This window comes from Mauremys reevesii, linkage group 6 (assembly GCF_016161935.1).
Source record: "Mauremys reevesii isolate NIE-2019 linkage group 6, ASM1616193v1, whole genome shotgun sequence".
Taxonomy (NCBI): domain Eukaryota; kingdom Metazoa; phylum Chordata; order Testudines; family Geoemydidae; genus Mauremys; species Mauremys reevesii.
In genome coordinates this window covers 17927337-17940451 of record NC_052628.1, presented here as the reverse complement: position 1 = coordinate 17940451, position 13115 = coordinate 17927337, and the positions used below count along the sequence as shown (strand labels likewise).

Sequence of the window (13115 nt, the reverse complement as noted above, 5' to 3'; positions counted from 1 at the left end):
TACTAAAACTGGAGTTTTAGCTCTTCTGAAACGGGGAGGCCCAAAGTATCTCCAGTTGAGCAATCAGAATTATTGGCCTCTGTTGAAAACTCTGGCCTAAGCAAATTGCTCAAGCTCACAGAAGAAGTCTCTGGCAGAGCTGGGAATAGGACCCAAAGAGTCTAATATACAGTGGTGTTTTAGCCACAAGCTTGTTATTCCTCCTCATATGTATGAGCTATATTCCAACTAATAAAACATTCTCCTTTCTTGTTATGTAAATGTGCAGCATATCGATAATGGCGATACACAGAAATTATTTTGAACACAATGTGTTTGATACATATTTTTCTTATAAGCTTTTCTTCAGTCCTTACAGTCAAGGGTAGGGGCCTCGGCAGAGACAGATGCATCCTGGAGATGAATGCCTGGCTACAAAGATGGTGTCACCAGGAGGACTTCGGCTTCTTTGACCACGGGATGCTGTTCCAGGAAGAAGGACTGCTAAACGGAGATCGGGTCCACCTATCGAGAGAGAGGACAAGCATATTTGGCTACAGACTGGCTAACCTAGTGAGGAGGGCTTTAAATTAGGTTCAATGGGGGCAGGTGACCAAAGCCCACAGGTAAGTAAAAAAACATGGGGACCTGGGAGAAGGGTGGCAGCATGGGCTGTTATAGCAGAAATAAGGGAGAGACAAGACAGAACTGGGGGAGGGGTTGGAAATCAAATCAGTATCTTAGATGTCTTTATACTAATGCAAGAAGTATGGGGAATAAGCAGGAAGAACTTGAAATGCTAGTAAATAAACACAACTATGACCTAGTTGGCATCATGGAGACTTGGTGGGATAATGTGCATGACTGGAATATTGGTATAGAAGGGCACAGCTTGCTCAGGAAGGACAGGCAGGGAAAAAGGGAGGAGGTGTTAGACTCATAGACTCATAGACTTTAAGGTCAGAAGGGACCATTTTGATCAGCTAGTCTGACCTCCTGCACAATGCAGGCCACAGAATCTCACCCACCCACTCTTGTAACAAACCCCTAACCTATGTCTGAGTTATTGAATTCCTCAAATTGTGGTTTGAAGACCTCAAGCTGCAGAAAATCCTCCAGCAAGTGACCCGTGCCCCATGCTGCAGAGGGAGGCGAAAAACCTCCAGGGCCTCTGCCAATCTGCCCTGGAGGAAAATGCCTTCCCAACCCCAAATATGGAAATCAGTTAAACCCTGAGCATGTGGGCAAGACTCACCAGCCAGCACCCAGGAAAGAATTCTCTGTAGTAACTCAGATCCCAACCCATCTAACATCCCATCACAGACCACTGGGCATACTTACCTGCTGATAATCAAAGATCAGTTGCCAAATTAATTGCCAAAATTAGGCTATCCCATCATACCATCCCCTCCATAAATTTATTAAGCTTAGTCTTAAAGCCAGATATGTCTTTTGCCCCCACTACTCCCCTTGGAAGGCTGTTCCAGAATTTCACTTCTCTAATGGTTAGAAACCTTCATCTAATTTCAAGTCTCATCTATTTGGGTAACCATTAAGGAAGATTACTACAAAATATGTTATCGGTGGTACCTCATACCATGTAAGTGAAGTAATATATATATATAAATAATGGAGAGGATGGAGAGAAATAAGGACCTTTCTGCATGTATGCTGTGAATGCCCTAAGATAATAGTATTTCTGGAGAAAAGAACAAATAGAATTTTCAAGGTAACTAAAGCGAGGCCACCCACAAAACCCATAGTGAGTCTATTAGGTAACATTTTAAAAGAGGTTACTAACTTGGAGTAGGGCTCCTTGATAACTCAATTACTGCTAGCATCCAGCTGTGTAATAGCTCATTTTTGGGAAAAGATAAATACCCCATCATTAGTGGCAAAGAGAAATAAATTATGGGAAATCATTTCAATTAAAAAAACGATGGACAGCCTTATGTCAGGCTCAAGTAGATTTTATATTATGTATGACCATTTCTGGAATCTGAACAAAATAAATACATAAATAAGAAGAAGTTGCCTTATATATTACAAATGTATACACTTTTGGACGGAGGTTGAGATAGAAATAAGAGACAGACTTATTGAAAGTCTCTGAGTAAGGATAAAGGGGTAAAAAACAAGGGTGATGTCATGGTAGGCATCTGCTACAGACCACCAAACCAGGAAGAAGAGATGGATGAGGTTTTTTTTTTTTAAACAACCAACAAAATCATCCAAAGCACAGGACTTGATGGTGATGGGGGACTTCAACTACCCAGACATCTGTTGGGAAAATAACACAACAGGACACAGATTATCCAACAAGTTCTTGGACTGTATTGGAGACAATTTTTTTATTTCAGAAGCTGGACAAAGCTACTAGAGGGGAGACTGTTCTAGATTTGATTTTGACAAATAGGGAAGAACTGATTGAGAATTTGAAAGTGGAAGGCAACATGGGTGAAAGTGATCATGGTAGAGTTCATGATTCTAAGGAATGGTAGGAGGGAGAACAGCACAATAAAGACAATGGATTTCAAGAAGGCAGATTTTAGCAAACTCAGGGAGTTGGTAGGTAAAATCCCATGGGAAGCAAGTCTAAGGGGAAAAACAATTGAAGACTGTTGGTGGTTTTTCAGTGAGACATTATTAAGAGCACAAGAGCAAGCTATCCCACTGCGTAGAAAAGATAGAAAGTATGGCAAGAGACCACCCTGGCTTAACCAGGAGATCGTCAATGATCTAACATTTAAAAAAGAGTCCTACAAAAAGTGGAAACTCGGTCAAACTACAAAGGATGAATATAAACAAATAATACAAGTAAGTAGGGACAAAATTAGAAAAGCCAAGGCACAAAATGAGATCAAACTAGCTGGGGACATAAAAGGAAACAAGAAAACATTCTACAAGTACATTAGAAACAAGAGAAAGACCAAGGACAGGGTAGTCCTGTTACTCAATGAGGGGGGAAAGACAATAACAGAAAATGTGGAAATGGCAGAGGTGCTTAATGACTCTGTTTCAGTTTTCACCAAGAAGGTTGGTGGTGATGGGATGTCTAAAATAGAGAATGCCAATGAAAATGAGGTAAGATCAGAGTTTAAAATAGGGAAAGAACAAGTCAAAAATTACTTAGACAAGTTAGATGTCTTCAGATCACCAGGGTCTGATGAAATGCATCCTAGAATACTCAAAGAGCTGTTTGAGGAGATATCTGAGCCATTAGCAATTATCTTTGAAAAGTCATGGAAGACGGGAGACATTCCAGAAGACTGGAAAAGGGCAAATATAGTGCCCATCTATAGAAAGGGAAATAAGGACAACCCAGGGAATTACAGACCAGTCAGCTTAATTTCTGTACACAGAAAGATAATGGAGCAAATAATTAAGCAATCAATTTGCAAACACCTAGAAGATACTAAGGTGATAAAAAACAGTCAGCATGGATTTGATAGCTTTTTTTGACAGGGTAACAAGCCTTGTGGATGGGGGGAAGTGGTAGATGTAGTATATCTTGACTTTAGTACGGCTTTTGATACTGTCTTGCATGATCCTCTCATAAACAAACTAGGGAAATACAACCTAAATGGAGCTTCTATAAGGAGGCTGCATAACTGGCTGGAAAATTATTCCCAGAGAGTAGTTATCACAATCATGCTGGAAGGGCGTAATGAGTGGGTCCCGCAGGGATCCGTTCTTGGTCCAGTTCTGTTCAATATCTTCATCAATGATTTAGATAATGACATAGAGAGTACACTTATAAAGTTTGGGACAATACCAAGCTGGGAGTGGTTGCAAGTGCTTTGGAAGATAGGATTACAATTCAAAATGATCTGGACAAACTGGAGAGATGGTCTGAAGTAAATAGGATAAAATTCAATAATGACAAATGCAAAGTACTCCACTTAGGAAAGAACAATCAGTTCCACACATACTAAATTGGAAATAACTGCCTAGGAAGGAGTACTGCGAAAAGGGATCTGGGGGTCATAGTGGGTCCCAAGCTAAATATGAGTCAACAGTGTAATGCTGTTGCAAAAAAACCAAACATCATTCTGGGATGTATTAGCAGGAGTGTTGTAAGCAAGACACGAGAAGTAATTCTTCCACTCTAGTCCGCGCTGATTAGGCCTCAACTAGAGTATTGTGTCCAGTTCTGGGTGCCACATTTTAGGAAAGATGTGGGCAAATTGGAGAAAGTCCAGAGAAGAGCAACAAAAATGATTAAAGATCTAGAAAACATGACCTGTGAGGGAAGATTGAAAAAAAATGGGTTTGTTTAGTCTGGAGAAGAGAAGATAGCGGGGGGACATGATAACAGTTTTCAAATACATAGTATCAGAGAGGTAGCCGTGTGTTTCTCTGTTCTGAAAAAGCTGTGGTGGCCCTGTGGCACCTTACATTTTTTTTGCATGAGCTTTCGTTGGTGGGTGAATGCCCGCGTGGTCATGGCATTCACCCACAGCTGCATGCAAAACGTCTGTTAGTCTATAAGGTGCCACAGGATTCTTTGCTGCTTTCAAATACATAAAATGTTTTTGCAAGGAGGAGGGAGAAAAAATATTCTTCTTACCCTCTGAGGATAGGACAAGAAGCAATGGGCTTAAATTGCAGCAAGGGCGGTTTAGGTTGGACATTAGGAAAAACTTCCTAACTGTCAGAGTGGTTAAGCACTGGAATAAATTGCCTAGGGAATGGTGCAATCTCCATCATTGGGGATTTTTAGTAACAGGTTGGACAAACACCTGTCAGGGATCGTCTAGATAATACTTAGTCCTGCCGTGAGTGCAGGTGACTGGACTAGATGACTTCTCAAGGTCCTTTCCAGTTCTATGATTCTATGTGACTGCATTTGAGGCCATGCAGAACAATATCAGAAATGCCCTTTCCATCAGCAAGGGCAAGGTGCTGTATCATCAGTTCTCATCAGATGATATTTTGGTGGACAGTTGAGTCATTCCTTCCACCAGCTATTCTGAATCAGGAGTGGCAAGGCAAATGGGACCAGACTTTCCAGCCAGAGGAGGAAAGAGAAGGAGAGCCAGGCAGTTGTCTGGCCAACACAGGAGAGAGGCAGATCCCAGGAACCTGGGAGAATGGAAAAGATGAGTTTGGCCAGCATAAAGAAGTCTTTCACTTGAGAGAGAAGACCAGCTAAAAAAAAAAAAAAGAACCTAGATAAGAAACAAGATCGAACAGAGTTTCAGAGGGAGAGTGGAGATAGCTAAAGCCAGAAGGAACTCAGGTTAGGATTCATATAGACAAGTAAAAATTGCAGCCAGTGAAAGCCCATGACTTCTAAAAACGCTTGCAAGGGTATTGGTTGGTATTTAAAGTAATGATAATCAATTTAGGCAAACAATAAAATTAGCCTTTGAAAGACCTGGTAGACTGCTTTTTATTTATTTTTTAAAGATATATATACTCTTACTCAAGTTGCGTCTCACAGTCAACTACTTCCCAACAGTAGTTGCACAGGCATGCATTCTGTAGAACAATGTGGTGTTGCTAGATAAGATAGCAGGAAAGAAGCTATTTTCTGATTTAAAGATAGTTTATCTTCCTTGATAGTTTTCATGGCAGTTCTAAAAAATGTTCAGCATAACCAATGGAATATGGGTTGTACAGGGACAGATAAAACACACTGAAGTTCACAAACTTGCAAGCCATACTTGGATTTCTTCAGATGTTGTCTGGGACCCATTGCCATATTTTTTCTGATTAAATTAGTGTTTCAAAATAATTGTGGGGCAGACGAAGCAGGAGCAGTGGGAAGACATATATAAGCCACTGCAATATTTCTGCTTTTGACATGTCTTGTGTTGGATGTCCATTGAAATTGAAAGGCCAGAGAGGCAGACATACAATGTGTCTTTATATCCTTTATATCCTTCCTTTATATCCTTATGTTTGCACCAAATGCATTATCAAAGTTAGATTGATAACAGTCCTCAGATCCAGATTCTAGGATTCAGTCAAGCTCTACGTGGTGAGATCAGGGGAGGTGACATTAAGACACCTTTCTGACCCATCCCTTTTCCCAAAACTGGGGGGCAGACAGCTGTCAGTTTGGTCCTCGGTCCAATTTAGAGCAGCTTTGGGACTGCTATAAGTTGCAATGGCAGCAACAAGCCTCAAAGGGCTGTTCTGCTCGATCAAGCTAGCCAGAGCCATATGCTTCATGAGGAACTCCAGCCACCATCCTTCATGCCCCAGAATATCCCCTATAGTGGAGGCGAGGGGTGCCCAAAACAGGTAAAATAGAATTTGCTATACCAGCTTTACCTCACGTAAGGATTCACCCTGTTTAAACAATATTTCTGTCCCCACCAGTGCAGCACAAAGGATCTGGCTCTGAATTTTTTGAAAAAAGAAAGTGAGGAACAATGCACGCAGGGCCATTTTGAGGCATTAACTGAGGACATTTTACCTGTCAGAAAATTTTCAACAAAGAAAGAAACAACACACTATGCTACCATGGGTATGATGACAACTTGTTAGTGCAGGTCAAACCTTTGTGTTCATTCAGAAGGGCAAGGCTTACAATTATGAAATGTTTCTTCAATATCCCTGTCTATAGCTGGCTGCCAATCATGCTGACTAGCTAAGACTTCCCTACCTGGATGGTTTTCACAAAGTTCTCTTGAAAACTCATGAAAATTCCTTTTCAGAAGACTGGTTCTAATGCCCCACAAGAGGCATCTTCCCCATCTGTTGAAAGATTACCCTTCCTGTAACATTTCATCTCCTGAATAATTGTATTTGTGCTTGTCCACTCAGTTGATGTCAGTGTAGAAAGTCAGATAACTTACTGTTCAAGTGGGTCTTGTGGATTTACTTGACCCACAGATAATATGTCAACCTGGCAATTATTCAGATTAGTAGCTCTGACAAAATTATTTTGGTGTCAGGGCTTTTATAACAACTTCCAAGGATGACAAGTATCAGTAGATTCCTTAAGAATTTACAGAGGATCCAAGATAGTCACAGATTGAGGGTTTTGTTTTTAAAAAACCCACATCACATGGGCTTTGTACATTTTATTTCATATTTAACTGACTGTTTTAAGCCAGCTTCCATATTTTAGGAGTAAACACCATCATTTCCCTCTATTTTGTATTAATCTGGAAGATCTTGCTGAATCTCTTCCACTGATGACTGGAAGTGCTGAATGACACCATATAGTAATTTCTTATGAATACATGCTTATGGTGACGCAATCTTTGGACTTTTCATTTACTATTAATTTGTGACACAGCAGCGTGAGCCCCACTTTCAAGACATTCTGCTGCAGATCCAAGTGTGAAATTCAGAGAAGGATTGGAGAGGAGTTGGATGGATTGTAGAAGATGGCAACATTGAAGTCGGTGGGGTTTCACTTAGAAGAGGGAGGAGATGAGAGCAGGAGGAGCAGATAGCTTGATGTTGCCACCGCATTACCTAAGGGTAGACTTGGGGCAGGGTGTGTGTGTTTACCATAAATGCTGAAGCACTGTTAAAAGTGGGAGATCTAGTCTTCAGCTCGTGCCAGGAAATTGGGGGAGCAGGAGATGAAAAGATTGTGGATGGTGATCATCATTTTAGTGATGGAGCATGCATTCCAGTGGGTACAGGAGAGGAATGGATATCTGATGTAGCGGGGATGGAATGCTATGTAATGGAGCTGAACAAGAGTGGATCTTGTCTGTAAAGCTGGGCTTCAGGAAGTAAATTTACCAGACTATTTGCTACCCTTTGTAAAATAAAGGTGCTTAAGTACGGATTTTGAGTGAATTTCTGCAAACAGTGAAATCAACCTTTTATTGTGCAATTCTGGAAGGGGTTGGTCATCTATATTTCAGAAACATGTAGCTAGTGTTCACTCAGTCCCTACCCCATATCTGAGACTAGATTTACCTCTATTATACCAAGTCAGGTTCCCTTTAAACTCATGCTGGCTAATTTACTTTTCAGTAGGGAAAATAAGTATCTCCCTCAGTAGGAATATCATTCTCTGCAGCACATTCTGTAGTGCAGGAAGACTAAAGTCACAAAGGATAATCAGACAGATATTAACTCTAGTGGACAGTAAGTAAGGTAAATTCTAGGCCAAAAGCATGTGGTGGGAAGTCTGTCTAATACACTGTTTATGTACCTAAGGATTTAAGACTCCTGAACTGGCTGTTCTATTAATTTATTATGAATAACATTGTATGCTTAATGACAAATGCTATTTCTAATACTCCAGTATTTAAGTACTATTTTCAACATTTTATAAATAGGATGCCAATCTAAGCTAATCTATCTATGGTGTTTATAGGGCACCAAACATCATATTTTCTAAATGCCATGCCTTGAACCATACACCTTTGCAATATAGCCATGTCTCTTATTGTACACTGCATAACTAAAAAGTTGATTTGTATACATTTATCTTTTCCATGCATTCCCTCATCTACTCTTTACCAGAGAATATTTTACAAGTTCTTTCTTACCTCCAAATTGTTCAGTCTTCCCACTCCTCCCCCATATCTTTTCCAATGGACGACAGTTAGAAAAGGAGTTCAGTATGTCAGCCATTGTGTGAGTCACCATTAATTTCATTCTCTGCTTTGTTTGTTAATGGCTCTAATTTCTCACTAGCAGAGCTGGAAAGCATAAGCAGAAAAAAAGTTTAAATGTAGGAAATGAAAACTAACAATTGCCTTAAATATAGGTCAAGCTTTCCTCATAATTTGTTGTTCTTCTCAAGTAGAGGCTTAGTGATATTAAATAAACTTGCATGCTGTTGATGAAAGCCTAAAATTAGCCCTGGTTGGTAGTTGTTTGGTTTATTAAAATGTGTTGAGGTTTTTTTTGTTTTTGTTCTCTCAGTTTCCGATTTGGACTAGAAAATAAGGTCCTGATTCTCTTCTCAATCATTTCCCTGTCACTGTGGGGGCACAAGTGTACCTCAGTCCCTTTTATTTTCTGCCTGTGGCACATAATAGCATAGTCTCCTGGGGGTTGTAATATGTTGGTCTAATTTTGGTTGTTGGGTTAGTGTGCAGGTGCTGGGTGATGTTGCTGGCCTGTGAGATACAGAAGCCCAGATTAAATGATCGAATGGTCCTTCTGGCCTTAAACTCTGACTCTTGGTTATCATTGGTATAACTTAGTGACTTCAGTGCAGTTACTCCTGATTTTCACCAACGTGAGAGGAGAAATTAGACTCTAAACTATGTACCAAATAAGGGCCTGATCTTACATTGGTTTAAGTCAATGGCTACAGAGCTGTAACTAAGCATTTTAGTGCCTGGGAGGAGCAATCATATTTACATCTCCTAGAGGCGACACCCAGTTAGCTGGGTAGTTATCCAAAGTGAGAGCACCAAAGCACGCCCAAGACTTTTTGGGTGTAGTGGATAGGCTGCTTTTGCCTCCTTGCCAGGATGGCTGAATGGTTAAGGTGCTAAACTTGAGTTTTAATGGACATGAGGCTGTGTGGGTTTGAATCACGCTTCTGGTAGGGCCCTGCTGTTGCTGCCCTATGACCAATGGGCACAAAAGTTCAGGCTGCTGCTTCCCTTTAACAAAGCCTTTGGGCATCCTGCCCTGCCGCACCCCTCCCAAAAATTAATAAATAAAGCTAAGCACCTCACTACTGGGGTGGGGACAAAAGACCCAGCAGGCTGCTCAGGCTCCATCAAACTTTGAGCTCACAAGCCCTGGTTTACAAGAGCAATGCTCCAACCCCTGAGCTATGGAGCCAGGCCCCAGCCTCCCTGCCTTTGCCACGCATGCCTATGTAGGTGGTACTGTGCCTGCCATGGTCACCTGCTCAAGGCAGCTGGCTTGATCCCAAGAAGTCACTCTTTTGCTGGTCAAGTCTGACGGTGCTCACCAGAATGGCCAGGTGGTTAAGGCATTGGACTTAAGTTCCAGTAGACTTGTGTCTGCTTGGGTTAGTTTCCCCACTTCTGGTAAGATGCTGCTCTCCTACCTGGAAGCTCTAGACAGCTGGCTTTTAGTCCTTTGCCACAGCACAGCCGCTATAAGGGAAGCTCCCTCTACCCACCCCTGCCCTGCTCCCCGAGCCGGGCTGCATCTGCGTGGGTGGATGCTCCCCAGGCCGGGCAGGCGGCACAGCTCCGAGCTGCACCATGACATGCTCTTGCCTCTTCCACGAAGGAGCTTGGCATCGGCCAGTGACACCCCCTGGAGCTGCCCTTGCCCATGCAGCTTGGCTGTCATTAGATGCTCCCCAAGGCGCTCTCTGCAATACTCATTCCCCTTGGGCACCTGCCTCTTAGCAGCCTAGTCACACCCTGCTCGTCACCCAGGAACCTGCCATTGCAGCCAGGTCCCTCTCCCAACAGTCCCTGTGTGCAGAGTAGAACTGCTCCTTGCTCCCTTGGCTGCCCTGCCTCTGCCCCATGGCTGCCGGGCTCGCAGTCACACAGCTCGAGTTCTGAGCTCAGCCACGGGAGCTGGTGTGCTGGGGACAAGCGGCTGCTGGCAGGGTGGACTCACTCCCACCAGCTCCGGAAACCAAGGCTGTGAGAACAGAGCAACCCTTAAGGTTATTTTATTTCAAGTTCCCAAATAGAGGACACTGCCAGAGTGAGGGGGAGGAGGAGTTGGAGGGGGTGTTTGGGGGGTGCTGGATGGATTTCTGTGTACTGGGAGGGATATTTGGGCGGGTGCTGGAGGGGGTATTTGGAGAGTAATAGAGGGGATACCTGCGGCTGGGGTACCCACTGAAAGTGGGCTGCCGATGCTGGGGGGAGGGGTGGATGGGCCAGTTTAATGGGGGAGGCCCAGCTGCTGCTGCTGCTGGACGCTGCATGCAGGGCTCCCACTTCCCCCCACCTCCCCTAGCCCCTTCTCTTCCCCATCCCTCCCTCACTGCCCCCTGCCTCATCTCCTCCCCTCCCTTTCCCCACCCTCTCCCCTGCCCCATTCCCCTATTCCCTTCCCTTCCTCACCGCCCCCTCCTCCCAGGGGAACTCATCCTTGTACAGAAAACAGGATGGTGGCCATATAGGGCACTCAGCATACGTAGGAGAAGATTGGCACTAGGACCCAGGAGGCGGTGTCCAGCTGCAAAGGCAGTGAGCACCCAGCAGGAGAAGCAGCTCTGGAAACCCCCTCTGTTCCCAGTTTAGGCCTCTATTGGGGGAGGCGGGGAGCAATGCCCCCCCAACTATGCCCACGAACTCCGGCTGACCCTTCTGGGCCCAATCCTGTGGGGAGGGCTGATGCTGCTGGGCCCCATCTTGTGCTGCCCCCTTTTTGCACCCCCGCCTGCTTTGTGCCCTGGTCTGCTGCCCCTCTTGCCCCACTCTAGTTACAGCCCTGAATGGCTAAGCTCTCATTGACATCAATGTAGGCAGGATCAAACCCTAAACTACTGCAATCTGAAGATCACACATGCCTTCCCGCACACTCAGTGTTTAATTTTTTATTGCTGCAGGCATAGCCAGACCTAGATAATGCCTTCTTTCTGAGCCAAATTGTGCCATTTAAGCACTGGCTTATGTTGAGGGGGGGAGGGAGAGGCAGGGAAATTGTACTGCCTCGGGAGGGACTGCACGTGATTTATCTCTCACTGAACAACCTGGCCCATTGTGTAAACTGAGCAGAAGAGTTCAGGGGAGGAGCCAAGCCATAGCTCCGTCTCCTCATTTTTCATGCAATTGTGATTGCGGGCAGGGACTATCATTTTAATTGGCCCTTGCACAAAGCACACAGGGCTAGGGAGGTTTTTGAGCTCTCAAGGGATGTGAGCAAAACCCAGCTATTACAGACATGTTTGATGTCTGTATATATGTAAATAGTTAAGGTGCCAGTAGATGGATATGCAGTATAGTTCCTGGATTTTGTAGGACCAAAAATATCTATCCAAATCCCACTGAGGTCAATAGCAATGCTTCCATTGACTTCAGTGAGGTCAGGATTTCATGCAGAGAAAGAAATCTTCGTTTGATATTGTTATTCTTAAATGTGTATGTTAACTTAATCATAAGACTGTGTCAATGAAAGATGAGGAGAGTCAGAACAAGGTGATATATTTGAAGGAGGAACTCATTTTTAAAAATCTTATCTTTCAATTGAAACCATGTAATGGGAGCCTTGGATGGTGACACAGGTGGCAAATCTCATTCTGACTTAACCAACTTATCTCAAAAGGATTACATACTGAGCTGGATAAAGAAGGTTCAGTAAGATCACAGGGGAGTGTTTGAGGGGAGTAAGGGAGACATTGAATATTCAGTTTAATTATATTAGTCCTGTCCCTCAGACAGTGGGAGGTTAGCACACTGGTTAAACACTTCAGAAACTTTCTTTCATTAAGGCATGTAACTTTCTCTGTAAGGATGCTCTGGGATTTAAGAACTGGAGTGCAGGCATGAAATGGGGCCACAGATCATTAACAGAAGTTGTTTTCTAGAAATGAGACTTTGCAAAGAATAAATGAGAAGCATGATCTATACTCACCATCATTCACTTGGATCCCATGTGTTTTGGGGTGTCCTCAGGGCTTCTTTATTGAGTGGTATTGAATAGCAATGATTAATACAGGACAGATGTCAGGAACTAATCTGGCTCCTGGTGTGGTTGCCTAGCAACCCAATGAGCTTGGCTAGGTACAATAAAGCCGCACTAAGTGACTGTGCTCTCTGATTGGACAGGAGGCCCAACAGATCACCTTTTAAGACTTGTAGCTCCAGCAGCATAGTGGCTGCTCAATGTCACTTATGCCTGCAGCTGCGCTAGACCTGCTTCTTTATCCAGCCCTTGCTCTAATGCATGCCTGCTCCTGTCCTTACCTTCCCCAGGACTCCTGGCTCTGACCATTGGCTTGTCCCCTGACAAACCATCTGCTTCTGCCCTCCGATTCTGCTCCAACCACTGGGTCGCACCACTTACTCCCTGGTGTGTGAGAGGAGAGGGGTACAGGATTTCATGCAGAGCAAGATCTACAAATCAGTACTTTTAATCCATGCTAGAAATCTAGCCACTGTACTCTGAATGCACAAAAAGAGGGTCAGGAAAATTGGCAGTGTTTTACAATAATCAAGTTGACTTGAATTAATAAAGGGGAATAAGAATAGCAACGTCAGCTATATTAGGAATAGATTTGTGCAATGAAGTAAAATGAAAGTCTAGCTATTCTT

The 13115-nt window shown here is 43.5% G+C and overlaps 1 long non-coding RNA gene across 1 annotated transcript; it reads right to left on the bottom strand.

Annotated features, from left to right (window-relative positions):
- Window positions 1-227: 227 nt before the first annotated feature.
- Window positions 228-12558, bottom strand: LOC120407566. Its single transcript, XR_005600113.1, has 3 exons — window positions 12436-12558; window positions 8451-8603; window positions 228-504 (listed from the first exon to the last, which is right to left on the bottom strand). It is a non-coding gene; the product is annotated as an uncharacterized LOC120407566 (long non-coding RNA).
- Window positions 12559-13115: the final 557 nt, after the last annotated feature.